The sequence below is a fragment of the Mobula birostris genome, chromosome 2 (genome assembly GCF_030028105.1).
Source record: "Mobula birostris isolate sMobBir1 chromosome 2, sMobBir1.hap1, whole genome shotgun sequence".
Lineage (NCBI taxonomy): Eukaryota > Metazoa > Chordata > Chondrichthyes > Myliobatiformes > Myliobatidae > Mobula > Mobula birostris.
In genome coordinates this window covers 226,789,192-226,802,046 of record NC_092371.1, presented here as the reverse complement: position 1 = coordinate 226,802,046, position 12,855 = coordinate 226,789,192, and the positions used below count along the sequence as shown (strand labels likewise).

General features: G+C 37.6%; 1 protein-coding gene across 3 annotated transcripts in view; it reads left to right on the top strand.

Moving 5' to 3' along the window:
* Nucleotides 1-12,855, top strand: part of LOC140194113 (nuclear receptor coactivator 7-like) — a 121,582-nt gene that overhangs the window by 28,822 nt on the left and 79,905 nt on the right. The gene's annotated exons all lie outside the window — the stretch shown is intronic.

The window sequence follows — 12,855 nt, the reverse complement described above, 5'->3', positions numbered from 1 at the left end:
TTCATGCAAGCTGTTATAGTACTATTATTTACAACTGGGACTGGAGCGAAACTGCAGATTCACATTGAGCTATGATGAGGATATCAAACCATGGGTGGCAGTGCAGTAGCAGACAATGAAACTGATGTACAAGAAATCTGAACTATGAAATGAGATTGAAGAGCTTTGGGGAATTGTTGGGAAGGTAACTCTGGGAAATAATAGATTATTCAGGGAAAATTAAATAAGTGGTTTAAATTATGCAGCAGAGTTTAAACTGAGCAAGTTTCAGTTTGTAAGCAATTTTGCATTTTATATGGTATGCTTTTTATTTTGTGTTTGCATTTGACCTTAATGTCTACATTCAGTTATTTGAAAAGCCATGTTGTTGATCCCACTTAAGTTTGTTATTAAATAATATAATTAAGACTTTCTTTTACCTTCAGTCAATATTTTAATATTTCTTGAATCTGCAGTTTATCTGATTTTTCTGAGTTTTGAATATATCGTTCTCAATTATAAATGTTTGAAATCATTTAATTTGATTAATTTGCTGTTGTTTGGTGGAATGTGAAGTGCAAATATGTGGAGTTTTTTTAAATCTAGTGTGCAATGTGAGTTCAGATTTAAATTATTGAGGAGGAGTTTGACTCATGAGCAAAATAGAATTATCTATCGCCCTAATCTTTCTGTTCTTGCAGCATTTTTGCCTAGATCAGTCTGAGCAATTGAATTTGCAGGAAAAGATTGGGAAAGAATTGACATGTGGTTTAGGATAATTATTAAAGGGTATTGAGATTTTGGATTTTGAAGAATTTTGTGAGCTGCTCTTTTGCTCTGTGTGTGTGTGTGTGTGTGTGTGTGTGTGTATATATATATATATATATATATATATATATAAATTCAAAGTGTGGATTGAGTCTGGAGAATGGGATGTTATAGCCATAACAGAAATATGGCTGAGAAGGGCAGGGCTGGCAGGACAGGACAGTATTCCAGTGTACACACGTTCCATGTGTGACAGAAGTACAAGTGTAAGCGAGGAGGTGGTATACCCATCTAATAAGGAGGACATAAAAGAGTGCTTAGGGCTGACATACTTGTGGGATCATCCAGTGAGATCATTATGAGTAGAATTTAGAAATAAAAACAGGAGTGGGGCTTTACTATATACCCATCAGTAGTCAGTGGGAACTTGAAAAGGAGGTGTGTAAAGAAATTGCTCATTGTTGTAAGAACAAATGAGTTGCGTTAGTGGGAGATTTTAATTTTCCTGGTTTTGACTGGACAACCCAGAGCGTTAAGGGCCTGTATGGATATAGTTTGTAAAATGTGTCCAGGAAAGCTTCCTGAGTCAATATATTCTGGAGGTTATGATACTGGACTTCTAGTAGGGACTTCTAGTAAGTAACTGAAGTGGCAGCACTTTGGATCTAGTGACCATAATTCTATTAGGTTTAAGATTGTGATGGAAAAGGATAGGACAGGTCCACAAATCAAGGTACTAAACTGAAGCAGGGTTAATTTTGGGAGAATTAGCTAAGTTCTCACATTAGTTTGTTTTAAGGAGTAGGAGCGAATAGAAATGAGCATGTTCTAGGGTGAAAGAGCAACTTTGGCTGACGAGTGAGGCTCTGGTTGTAAAAAGGAAGGAACTGTACACAGGTTCAGGAGGTTGGGGACAAGTGAATCCATGATGACTATAAAAAAGATTAAGAATACACTGAAGAGGGAAATAAGGAAGGTAAAGTGGGAGTGTGCGATGAATTGGGCAGGGAAGGTTAAGGATAATCCCACGAGGTTCTATAGCTATATAAATAATAACAGGTGGCTAGGGAGAGAGTAAGTCCCCTTAGAAATCAGCAGGGCTTGCTGATATCTTGAGCTGTCAGAGATGGGTGGGATTTTTAATGAGTATTTCTCCTTGATGTTTGTTGAAGGGAAAATTATGATTGCTCAAGAGAAAAGGGAAACAGATGGAGATGTTTTTGAAGGCACTCATATTACCAGGGACAAGGTGTATGCTGCCTATCAAGGACAATTTCAAGGACAAGGCAGGGAGCTACAGGGTGATCAGCCTGACATCAGTAGTGGGGAAGTTACAGGAAGAAATTCTGACCTACAGGATCTACCAGCATTTGGTCAGACAGAATCTGATTAGGAGTCATCATGGCTTTATGCATACTGGATGAACCTTTTGGAAATTTTTGAAGAAATAACCAAAGTTTAAGCAGCAGATGCTGTGTTATGCAAGGCCTTCAACCATGTCCCATTTGGTTGGCTGGTTTGGAAGGTCCCATGGAATCCAGGGAGAGGTAGTAAGGTGGATTCATAGTAAGGGTGTGGTAGTTGAAGGTTGTTTCTTGGAATGGAGGCCTATGACTAGTTGTGTGCCACAGTGGTTGTTGTTGGGACCCTTGTTGTTCATTCATTATATAAATGATTTGGACACATGCGCAAGACTTGATCGATAAGGATACAGGTGTCAAAATTAGGAAGTGTTCTTGATGGTAAAGATTATTATAGAACACTGAGAAGGGTCTTGATCAGTTAGGGAAGTGGGCTGAGAAGTGGCAAATAGATTTCAATACAGATAAGTGTTAAGTGATGCATTTTGGAAAGTCAAACCAGCATAGGACTTATATTATGAATGGCAGGGCACTAGGGAGCATAATAGAACAGAAGGACCCAGGAGTGCAAGTGCATAACTTGTTGAAAGCAATATCACAGATAGATGGTGAAAAGGTGTTTAACATATTGGCCGCCATCAGTCAGGGCATTGAGCATAGGAGTTGGGACATTATGTTCAAGTTAGACAGGTTAATTGGCTGCGTTTAGCGTACTGTGTACAGGTTTGGTTGTCTTTATAGGAAAGACATGATTAAACTGGAAAGCATGTAGAAAAGAGTGACGAGGATGTTCCTAGGACTAGAGGACCTGAGTTATAGGGGGCATTTGGCCAGGCTAGCTATTTATTCCTTTCTTTCACTCCCAAGGAATAAATGAGAGGTGACCTTAAAAAGGTTTATAAAATCATGAGGGGAAAAGATAAAGTGGATGGTAGCAATCTTTTCTGGGTGTGGTGGGGGGGGGGTGCCAAACCTAAGGGGCATAGATTTGGAATGAGGGGGAGATAGGTTGAAATGAACATGGTGGGCAACTTTAGAATGCAAAGTGTAGTGAGTGTATGGAATGAACTGCCAAACAGAGTGGTTGAGACAGGTACAACAATATTGTACTAGAAACACCTGTATGGATACATGGAAGGACAGGGCTTCCTGGCCTTTTTTATGCTACTAACTGAGGGGTCTGTGGACTCCAATGTTGGGAACCCCTGGCTTAGAGGGATTAGGGCTGAATGCACAAAATTGGCACTACATGGGTGGGCTAATGCCCTGCAGCACTTCCACATATTTGGATGCATATTCAAAACAACTGGGTTCTGCTTCTGTGCCTTCAAGCTCAGGTTTGTACTGCTAAAATAGTTCTGCTGATTTACTTTTTGACAGACAAGCAGACAGATTTCTGTGTACATATTCTCCTCTATTACTTAATTTCTTCATTAATAACTGGTTTCTTTAATCTGCATGCTTTCTAGACTTAGATTTTAACATAATTGAGACTGCTGATATTGAGCTTTGTTTTGTCAGTCCTCAGGTCCTTAATAAAGAATCCAATTAAAATAACAACACCTGCTTATTCTTTTACTGAGCATATGTAATCCAAATGCATAGTATACAACCTGACTGATAGAGCAAGTGCCTTTAACATACTAGAATGGTTTGTCCTGCATTCAGAATATTACAGTCAGGGTAACCAAAGAGGTCTCTGGGTTGGGGGAAGGGGAGATATCACTTCATGTGTCTCTGTCACAATCTCTCTCCTCTCGTTTTACCACAGTACTTCATGGAATGTGCATATTCTGGCATACAAAACCCAGTGAGGTTGAACTGAGAATTTAAAGACAGAAGAAGATCTGCAGATCATTAATGCTTTCGATTAGCTTCTGGCAGTCCAGTACTTTATTCCTCTTACTTTGGCGTCAGAAATGCAGTAGAATTCAGTCTTGCAGAATTTTAAATACATGCTCAAAAGAAAATTCTCAATTGTCATCCTTCTGCAAATAATCCAATTCCTATCCATCTTCTATCATTTTTTTCGTTTTATTTGTTAGAACAGTGCCTACTGTAATCTTGAGATGCAGATCCACAGTGATTGTTTTCTCCACATGCTTTGGAACTGAATAGGAACCCTTCATGTCTGACATTAGATAGTGAATATCTGAACTTAAAATAAATATTGTCAAAGGCCATTAGTTTCCCAGCTAAATTCTGACTCCTTACGGTGTATTAGCCAGCAAAGAAAATCTATATTGATTTCCACCTCCCATACCTGTCCCAGGATAGTTTGCTTTCTGTCATTCACAGTAATATGTGTTTAAAAGTTTTTTATTGTGTTGATAGAAGGTTATAGTTCTCATTGATTTAATCTGTGTCAAATTAAAGTACTCCAGACCACAGAGTACTGGCTGCACCTCTGATTAAAATATTAAACCAGGCTGTTTCTTGTTGTGTTGTCTCTTCAACATGATACCGCAATTTGGTAACTTACCCTGCTTCCACCTGCCAGAGAATTTGGGTTTGAAATCAATTGGTACAGCACCCCTGACGGCATTGTTTTTATTCATCTTGACTTTCACCATCTGCATAGTATTTGGTGTCAATGTCTACCATGCATAGCGTATGCTTCTATGCGAAAATAATGTAACAAATGACTATTGTGACAGGTTCAAGGGGGATGTGAGGGGCAAGTTATTTACTCAGAGAGTAGTGAATGCCTAGAATGCGCTGCCTGGTGTGATAGAAGCAAATATATTAGAGGCTTTAAAGAGATGTTTGGATAAGCATGTTGATATATGGAAGATGGAGGGTTACGGACTTTATTTAGGTAGGAGGGATTAGTGTTTGGGTGTTTTTTACTGGTTCGGTGCAACATTGTGGGCTGAAGGGCCTGTTCCTGTGCTGTACTCTTCTATGTTCTATATTAAAATATTTTAAAATTGTCCTTCTTCCTCCCCCTCATCAAGTTGTTTTTCTGGTTCTATTTTACAGCTGTGTGTTATAGGGAAGAGTGAAGACCTTCATTGCTAGGATGAAGGAAACCAATCATGCAAGTTTTGTGGCCACAGCTGTACAGACGTGTCAGGCTGAGAACTGGGTTTTTGGCTCAACTTGCTAATAAATATTTACTCCTTATTGGAGATGCCTTATGACTCACCTGGGGAGAATATTTTTTACCATCCTCAACGTGAAGTTTGGATTGCCCAAAATGAGAATGTTATTTATGTACTCGAGCATAACATGGAGTAGAACTGTTGATTGGGAAGTGCTTACTAAATCTTCCCTCATTAATTTATATTTCATAACACTTTGAAATAATTTAACACTATTCCTTTGTTTTTGATAGCTTTCAAATTCTGTGGGAAGGAAAGTTGCTGTCTTCCAAAATGCCATGTCATTGCATTTTTTTTTGCTTTATTGTTGTAGTAATGTGGCTTTAACCTATTAAGATTTGGAAATGTTTTCTGTATTAAAGTTCCTGGTGTGCCAATAAAATCTTTCCTGTAATTACTAATGTACCTTCAGCCATCACAGGAACATTCAATAAAATGACCAAGCATGATTTTTTTTAGGACATTCTCCTCTCTATGTCTGTTCATGGCCTCCTCTTGTACCAAGATGAGGCCACCCTCAGGGGGAGGAGCAGCACCTTATATTCCATCTGGGTAGCCTCCAACCTAGTGGCATGAATATCAATTTCTCCTTCCGTTCAAAAAGAAAATTCCTTCCCCCTCCCTCCTCCTCCTATTCTCCACTCTGGCTTCTTTCATCTTCTCACCGGCCTATCACTTCCCCCAGACCCCCTTATCCTTCCCTTTCTCCTGCGGCCCACTCTAATCAGATTTCTTTCTCTCCAGCCCTTTACCTTTACACCCCAAATGGCTTCACCTATTACCCTTGAGCTACTGTCCTTCCCCTCTCCCCCCATCTTTTTATTCTAGTGTCTTCCCCCTTCTGTTCCAGTTCTGAAGAAGAGTCTTGGCCCAAAACATTGACTACTGTTTATCAGTTCCACAGATGCTGCCTGACTTTCTGAGTTCATCCAGCATTTTGTGTCTGTTGCTTCTCATGTTGTACATCCAATTTGCTGTTGAAGATATCCTAGTTTAAATTTTTATTACTTTTTGACTATTTTCAGGCTGCTTCACATGACGTCCCCATACGTCTCTCTCTGTAGCCTCTCACTAAATCTGCACTGGTAAGTTTGTTAGAAATTGGTGGAAGACCAAGGGAAGAAATGTTGAAGTATGTGTAGACAGTTAGCAAGTACCTTGTACCGCTGGTGATTTATGGTATGTTTATCTGCCATTGCTATGGGCTTTATTTTCTGCAAGCACTGACATGTCATGAATTTAACTTGAAGATCATAGTTCATCCATTTTAATTTCGGCAACTTTATGAGCACTTATTTTCAGTTGCATGTGTGCATAATTTCTAAGTTTATATCTGAAATATTGGATCATTTGATCCAATAGGTTATTGCTATAAAAGGCATTACTGGAAAGATTTCTGCAGTTATGGGATATACAGTATGTCTAAATGTTTACAATTAGAATTAAAGAGACTGATGTACACCAACAATTCATACTTTTGGACACAAAGTAGTAAATGCTCTGTAATACCTGGCAAAGAATAGCACATTTAACTCTGTGCAGTTAAATTTTGGTAAGCTCAGTTTTCCCTGTTAAATATGTTTGTAAATTCCTTGTGCTACCTTTTCTACAGTATTTAAAAACTCAATAATTATTTAGCTTTGTAATGATCATTTCAGTGGTTATTAGTAGCATAATGATTAATTTTCCAGACTACTATCCAGATGTACAGGCTATTAATCAGAGACATAAAGCAGTTACTTGAATTTCAATTCTATTAATCAGAGATTAAAAATTTGGATCAGTATTGATGCCAATGAATTACTAGATTGTTATAAAAGCTCATTGTTTGTTTGTTGCTTATTTATTTATTTATTGAGATAAAGCACAAAACAGGCCTGTCAGGCCCTTCCAGCCATGCCACCCAGCAACTCCCGATTTAACCCCAGCCTAATCATTGAGACAGTTTGCAATGACCAGTTAATTTACCAGCTGATATATCTTTGGACTGTGCGAGGAAAACTGAGCACCAGGAGGAAACCCTAATGTTTTTAAAATTTTATTTAGAAATACAGGACAGAGGTAACAGGCCTTACTGGTCCAACATGCCCATGCTGCCCAGTTGCACCCATGTGACCAATTAAACTACTAACCTGTCTGTACATCTTTGCAATGTGGGAGGAAGATGGAGCACCCAGAGCAAACCCATGCGGTCACAGGGAGAACATGGCTCTGTAATAGCGTTGAGCTAACCATTATGATACCGTGGTTTTGGTGAATGAAATCTGCTACTTTATCCAGTCTGTCAACTATCATTCCATACTATGTTGATTTAATTGACTCTTTTTGACTCTGAAATCACCTGTGGGAATCAATGGAAAAAAATATATTTACCATTAAGTACATATTATAAAACATTACTGCAACTAGTAAATGTTCTGGGTTTTTTTAAAGTAATTATTTGCCGGCTGGTGGCGTAGTGGCATCAGTGCTGGACTGCAGGGCGGAGGTTCTGAAGTTCAAACCCAGCCGGCTCCCCCCCAGCACGCTTTCCATCTGTGCGGGGTTAAGAGCTGGTGATCTCTTTGGGGAAAAAAAACTCACCCGGCAGAAGGCAATGGCAAACCACTGCTGTAACTTGCCACGTACGCGAATTCCAACTACGTCAGAACGGCATGGGAGGAAGTCGTCAGCTACCTGGAAAATTCCGGATGCGAGCTACATTATTATTTAATTACCTGGAAAATTTCATGGTATATATGGCCATACGGAAGGAATCAAGTCGAAAGCTTCTTTAATTGTTTCTCCTGAAGTTTTAACCCCCCCTTCATTAATCTGATCTCCCTACTTTTCTCTATTTTCTCTCCTAATTCACCTGCTTTCTTCTATCATTCCCACAGCCTTAATTCCATTATTAGGATGTTGAATGCCCAACTTTCCTCTTAGAACGTGATAATAGTTAATAGTTCATTAGTTAATAGTTACTTGTTAACCTGTTAATTGTTCACACTCTATTGCTGTCTCCTTTGCTAATCACCTGGGATCACCATTCTCCTAACAAAACCTTGATACTTACTTACTTAAAAATGGATTTCTACCATGCAAAGAACTATTGTTTGACATGGTACAGTGCTAGTTGTTGGAAAGTTTACAGAGTCGGCCTTGAGCAAAAAGCACTCTGCTAATCATATATGTACACATTTTGTTAACGAGTTCAATGCTGAACATTTTCATTGCCTCTCAGTTCTTTGTGCAGATGGAGGTTGAGAAAGGTCACTGTGTCTGCTCTAGGAGATAGTAGATGATGGCACAGTTTGATATTCTAGGAGAAGTTATAGACTACTTTCCACTCAACCACAGTTTAATAGTTTTGAGAAGTAACTTTGCTTATTTACACTACTTCCCATTCTGAAATACGCTGATGTTCTTGCATTTTAATGTAATGCTGAACAATCCATAATTCAATGAGGAACTAAATATTTAAGATGTAGCCAAAATCTTAAAGTTTGGTGTAATTTGTGAACTGGGGAAAATGGAATTCAGTATTATATTTATGCAGTGTAATTAGATAATTGACCGTGGTTAAATAGTCTCCAAGTATGTGAAATAAGATATGGGTTGGGCCATTCAAGCCTGTTTAGCTATTCGATAAGATTAAGACCTGCTTCAACTTCATCCTTCCCAATTCTTTCAATTTTCTTTGCGTCCAAAAATTTGTTGATCTCAATCTGTATTATATTCAACGCCTAACTATCCATAATCTCTCGAACAGAGTTTCAAAATTTGACAATTGTGCAAGAGGAGAAATTTCTCATAGATGTCTGAAGAGTCTGTCCCTGATTATGAAGCTTTTCCCATGGATCTAGACTGTGCATTCATGGGAACAGCCTTCCAGCAACTACTGCATATAATCTCTTAAAAATAATTGGCGCTTCTGAGGATCACCTGTTAGTCTTGTAAAATCTCATCCTTCTATATTTATTGCACTTAAGTCTTTTGAACCTCTTTCTATTGGAAATCCCTTAAATTGCAGGAATTATTCCAGTGAACTCTGCATTCCCTGCAAGGAAATTTTTCTTTACTGTTTGTTTTTATTGCTTACCGTGCTTGCATGTTGGCTGTGAGTAACATAGGAGTTTACAATCAAAGAGCAAAAGATTGGAGGTACTTTAGTTTTCAATAATTCTGATAATATTAAAGGTTTGAATAATTATTTATAATTTTTCTACACTGCTGTTTGTTTTTCTATTTGGAGAAATAAGTCATCACTTATATATTTAATGCTATTTTTAATAATTATGTGAATGACCTCCACTTCCTTTGGTTGTGTGACTACGCAAACAATTTCAATTTTGAAATGAGTTGGAATATCATATGTATCCAGAGTGATTGCAGTACATCAGGGGAAGTGGTGGGAAATGACCAACAATAAGTTGGTATTTGAGGTACAAAAGGGACTTGGTGCATCGATGTTAAATACAATAAAACTCCCATAATGTGGCAGCTTTGGACATTAGACCATAAGTTATAGGAGCAGAATTAAGCCGTTTAACCCATCGAGTCTGCTCTGCTATTTCATAATGGCTGATCCAATTTTCCTCTCAGTCCCAATATTCTGCCCATATCTCTTAATACCCTGACCAATCAAGGATCTATCAACTTCTGCCTTAAATATACATAAAACCTTGGCTCCCTCAGCTGCCTGTGGCAAAGAATTCCACAGATTCACTACTCTCTGGCTAAAAATTCATTCTCATCGCCATTTTAAAAGGATGCCCCTCTTCTATTCAGAGGCTGTGTCCTCTGATCTTAGACACTTCCACCGTAGGAAACATCCTCTCCACATACACTCTATCAAGGCATATTACCATTTGATTCCAGTGAATACAGGTCCAGAGCCATCAAACACTTTTCATATGACAAGCCATTCAATCGTGGAATCATTTTCATGAACCTCCTTTGAACCCTGTCCAGTTTCAGCACATCCCTTCTAAGATAAGGGTCCCAAAACTGCTCACAATACTCCAAGTGAGGCTTCACTGTTGCTTTATTAAGTCTCAACGTTACATCCTTGCTGTTATATTGTAGTCCTCATGAAATGGATGCTAACATTGCACTTGCCTTCCTCACCACAGACTCGGCTTGCAGATTAACCTTTAGGGAATCCTGCACAATTACTAATGCCAGACTAGTTTTTTTTCCCTTCCTGACTATTAGATGTCAGTACTATTAAGACTCATATTATTTGAACTTTTTCATAATAGCTATGCAATAATAAATTTTCCAGTGAACTTGGCAAGTTTAAGCGGAAGAGGAAATGGGTAAGTATTCTGGTCCTTAGCTCCAGCTACAAGCATGGGTGTTCGTGACTCCTGGCTTTTGAAGCACAACCCAGTTCTGTTTACACACCCTACTTGCAATTGGGAACTTCCATCTCACAAACCAGACCAACAAATGAGTTAGATGCCAAACCATCAAAACATGAACTTTCAGATGTTGGATTATTGTACTTTAACTATAGATGATTTGTTGTTGTTCACAAGTACCATATTGTGTCAGGTTTACTGGATTTCTTAACCCGTGTTCCTCAGGTACTAAATTATGGTGACATCATCTCATGAGTAATGCTGAAACAATATCTTGGTTGGATTGATGTCATGTTTTCTGTTGGCTGGTAACATCATATGTAGGAGTAGGTAGTTATGCCTTTGGTTACAAAGGTGTATGGCAAAGATTTGAATTTTTTTTCTTGGAAACCACAACTGTGTCACAATTACTATAGAGGAAACTAGTAACTTAAAAAATCAATTAAACACTATGTTAACACCATCCTGTTTGTTTTATAAGTTTTTGGATGTATTTAATTTTCACCAATCGACATTATTTTTACCTAATACTGGGTAACTCTACAATAAAGCTACTAATAGCTGTTAGGATACTCCTGTCTTTCAGTCCTCTCATTTGAAACTCTCTAATTGGACATAGGAAAACCATGTGCCCAAAATGCCTCTTGAAATGGAGTCTTCTCATTCAAATATATAATATATTAGAAATGCTCAGCAAATCAGGCTGCATTTATAGAGAAGGCAACACCTAATATGTCAGATCCATAATTTGTTACCTGTATTGGGCAAAAGATGGAATAAAGGAAATATAATGAAGAAGGTCTGAAGATGAAAACACAAAAGGAGAAGGTATATGATAGATCAGAGGGCAGTAGAGATTAAATCTTTGGATTATCACATGTTACTTCTACGTCATTCCATGAGTTGATGCCTGTTGCCAGCCTGTTGAAGCTCATTCTCTAGTAGACTTGCTCTTTTAGGCTGCTGTTGCAAATGACAATAACAACATTTCCTATTGCTCCCATACATATATAGCAGCATGCTTTACAGGGCATTAAGAAACAACATTTGAATGGCTCTGCTGTTGTTATGGAAGCATGTATATATCATTCATTGTAATTGTTGCTCTAGATTTTTAAAGCATGCCAATAACCTAGAATTACAATTGAGTTCAAATATTTCCAATTCCTTCTCTTGGTGTGCATGAATATATTGAATTGATATATTAATTTACAGTGGAAAAGTGGACATTAATAATATAATGTGAAATCTATGCATCATGATCAATAAAACTGATTTTGAAGGAGAATACAGAATATAAGGTCAATTTCAGTAGGTCATTTGAAATGACTGATTGTTTTAGTAGACCATTCGGACAATTAATCTCAAAATTGAGTTTAATTGGATCATTGTAAAAGAAGCACAGTAGGCAACAGCTAGAAAAGTATCTGAATGTGCAGTTTGTTCTTTTAAGCCAGTTTTTCCAGTTTACTTTTAAAATACACAATTAAGAGATGTATCCCGGTTAGAAGGTAGGAAAACAAGAAAAGGGATAATAGTTACACACTAATTGGAAAGATGGACCATGTTGAATACCTCACTATGATGTACCAGACCTTTGCTACTTTCACAACATTTTATTAATAGTTTAAAAAGAAGAATTGAGAGTGTTCTGTTCACCCTCTTGTCCTTCAATGCTTTTAACCATCGTACATACTAATTTTAATCTTCTAATGTGAAAATGTTGCCAAAAATAATTAAACTATTCCAGATGCAATTTAAGCAGAGCTTAACACAGCCATTTACCCCTTTGTATTATGATTCCTTACTCAGTAACCTTATTGCAGCTGTTTACTTTAATGACCTTTTTCCAATATGAATGATTGCTGTTCATGAATCCCTTAATCCCATTGCTCCTTCATAGTTCCAGGCTTTTAATTATTTATATAATATTTAAAATCTAATTTTGAAACATTTTCTTTAGATCAAAGGAGTTCAAAATTGATGTCATAATCTTAAATTTAGAGAGGAACTGTTCCAGGTGATAACAAGAGAATGTTCCTCGCACAAATGATATTTGAAATTTGGAACTTCCTTAAACTTACTGAAGCTAAATCAGTTGAAAATCCAAAACTGAAATGAGTGATTTTGGCTATAAGAATATGTTTTGTAATGTGCTCAGATAATGGCACTTTATTATTTGAAATGTGTCCAGGCATAAGATGAGAAGTAAAATGAATTATATTTCATATAATCATCCTTGGCCACCTCTTCCTCCTCATCATCATCATCACCGTGCATTGCAGAGTACTTCAGTGA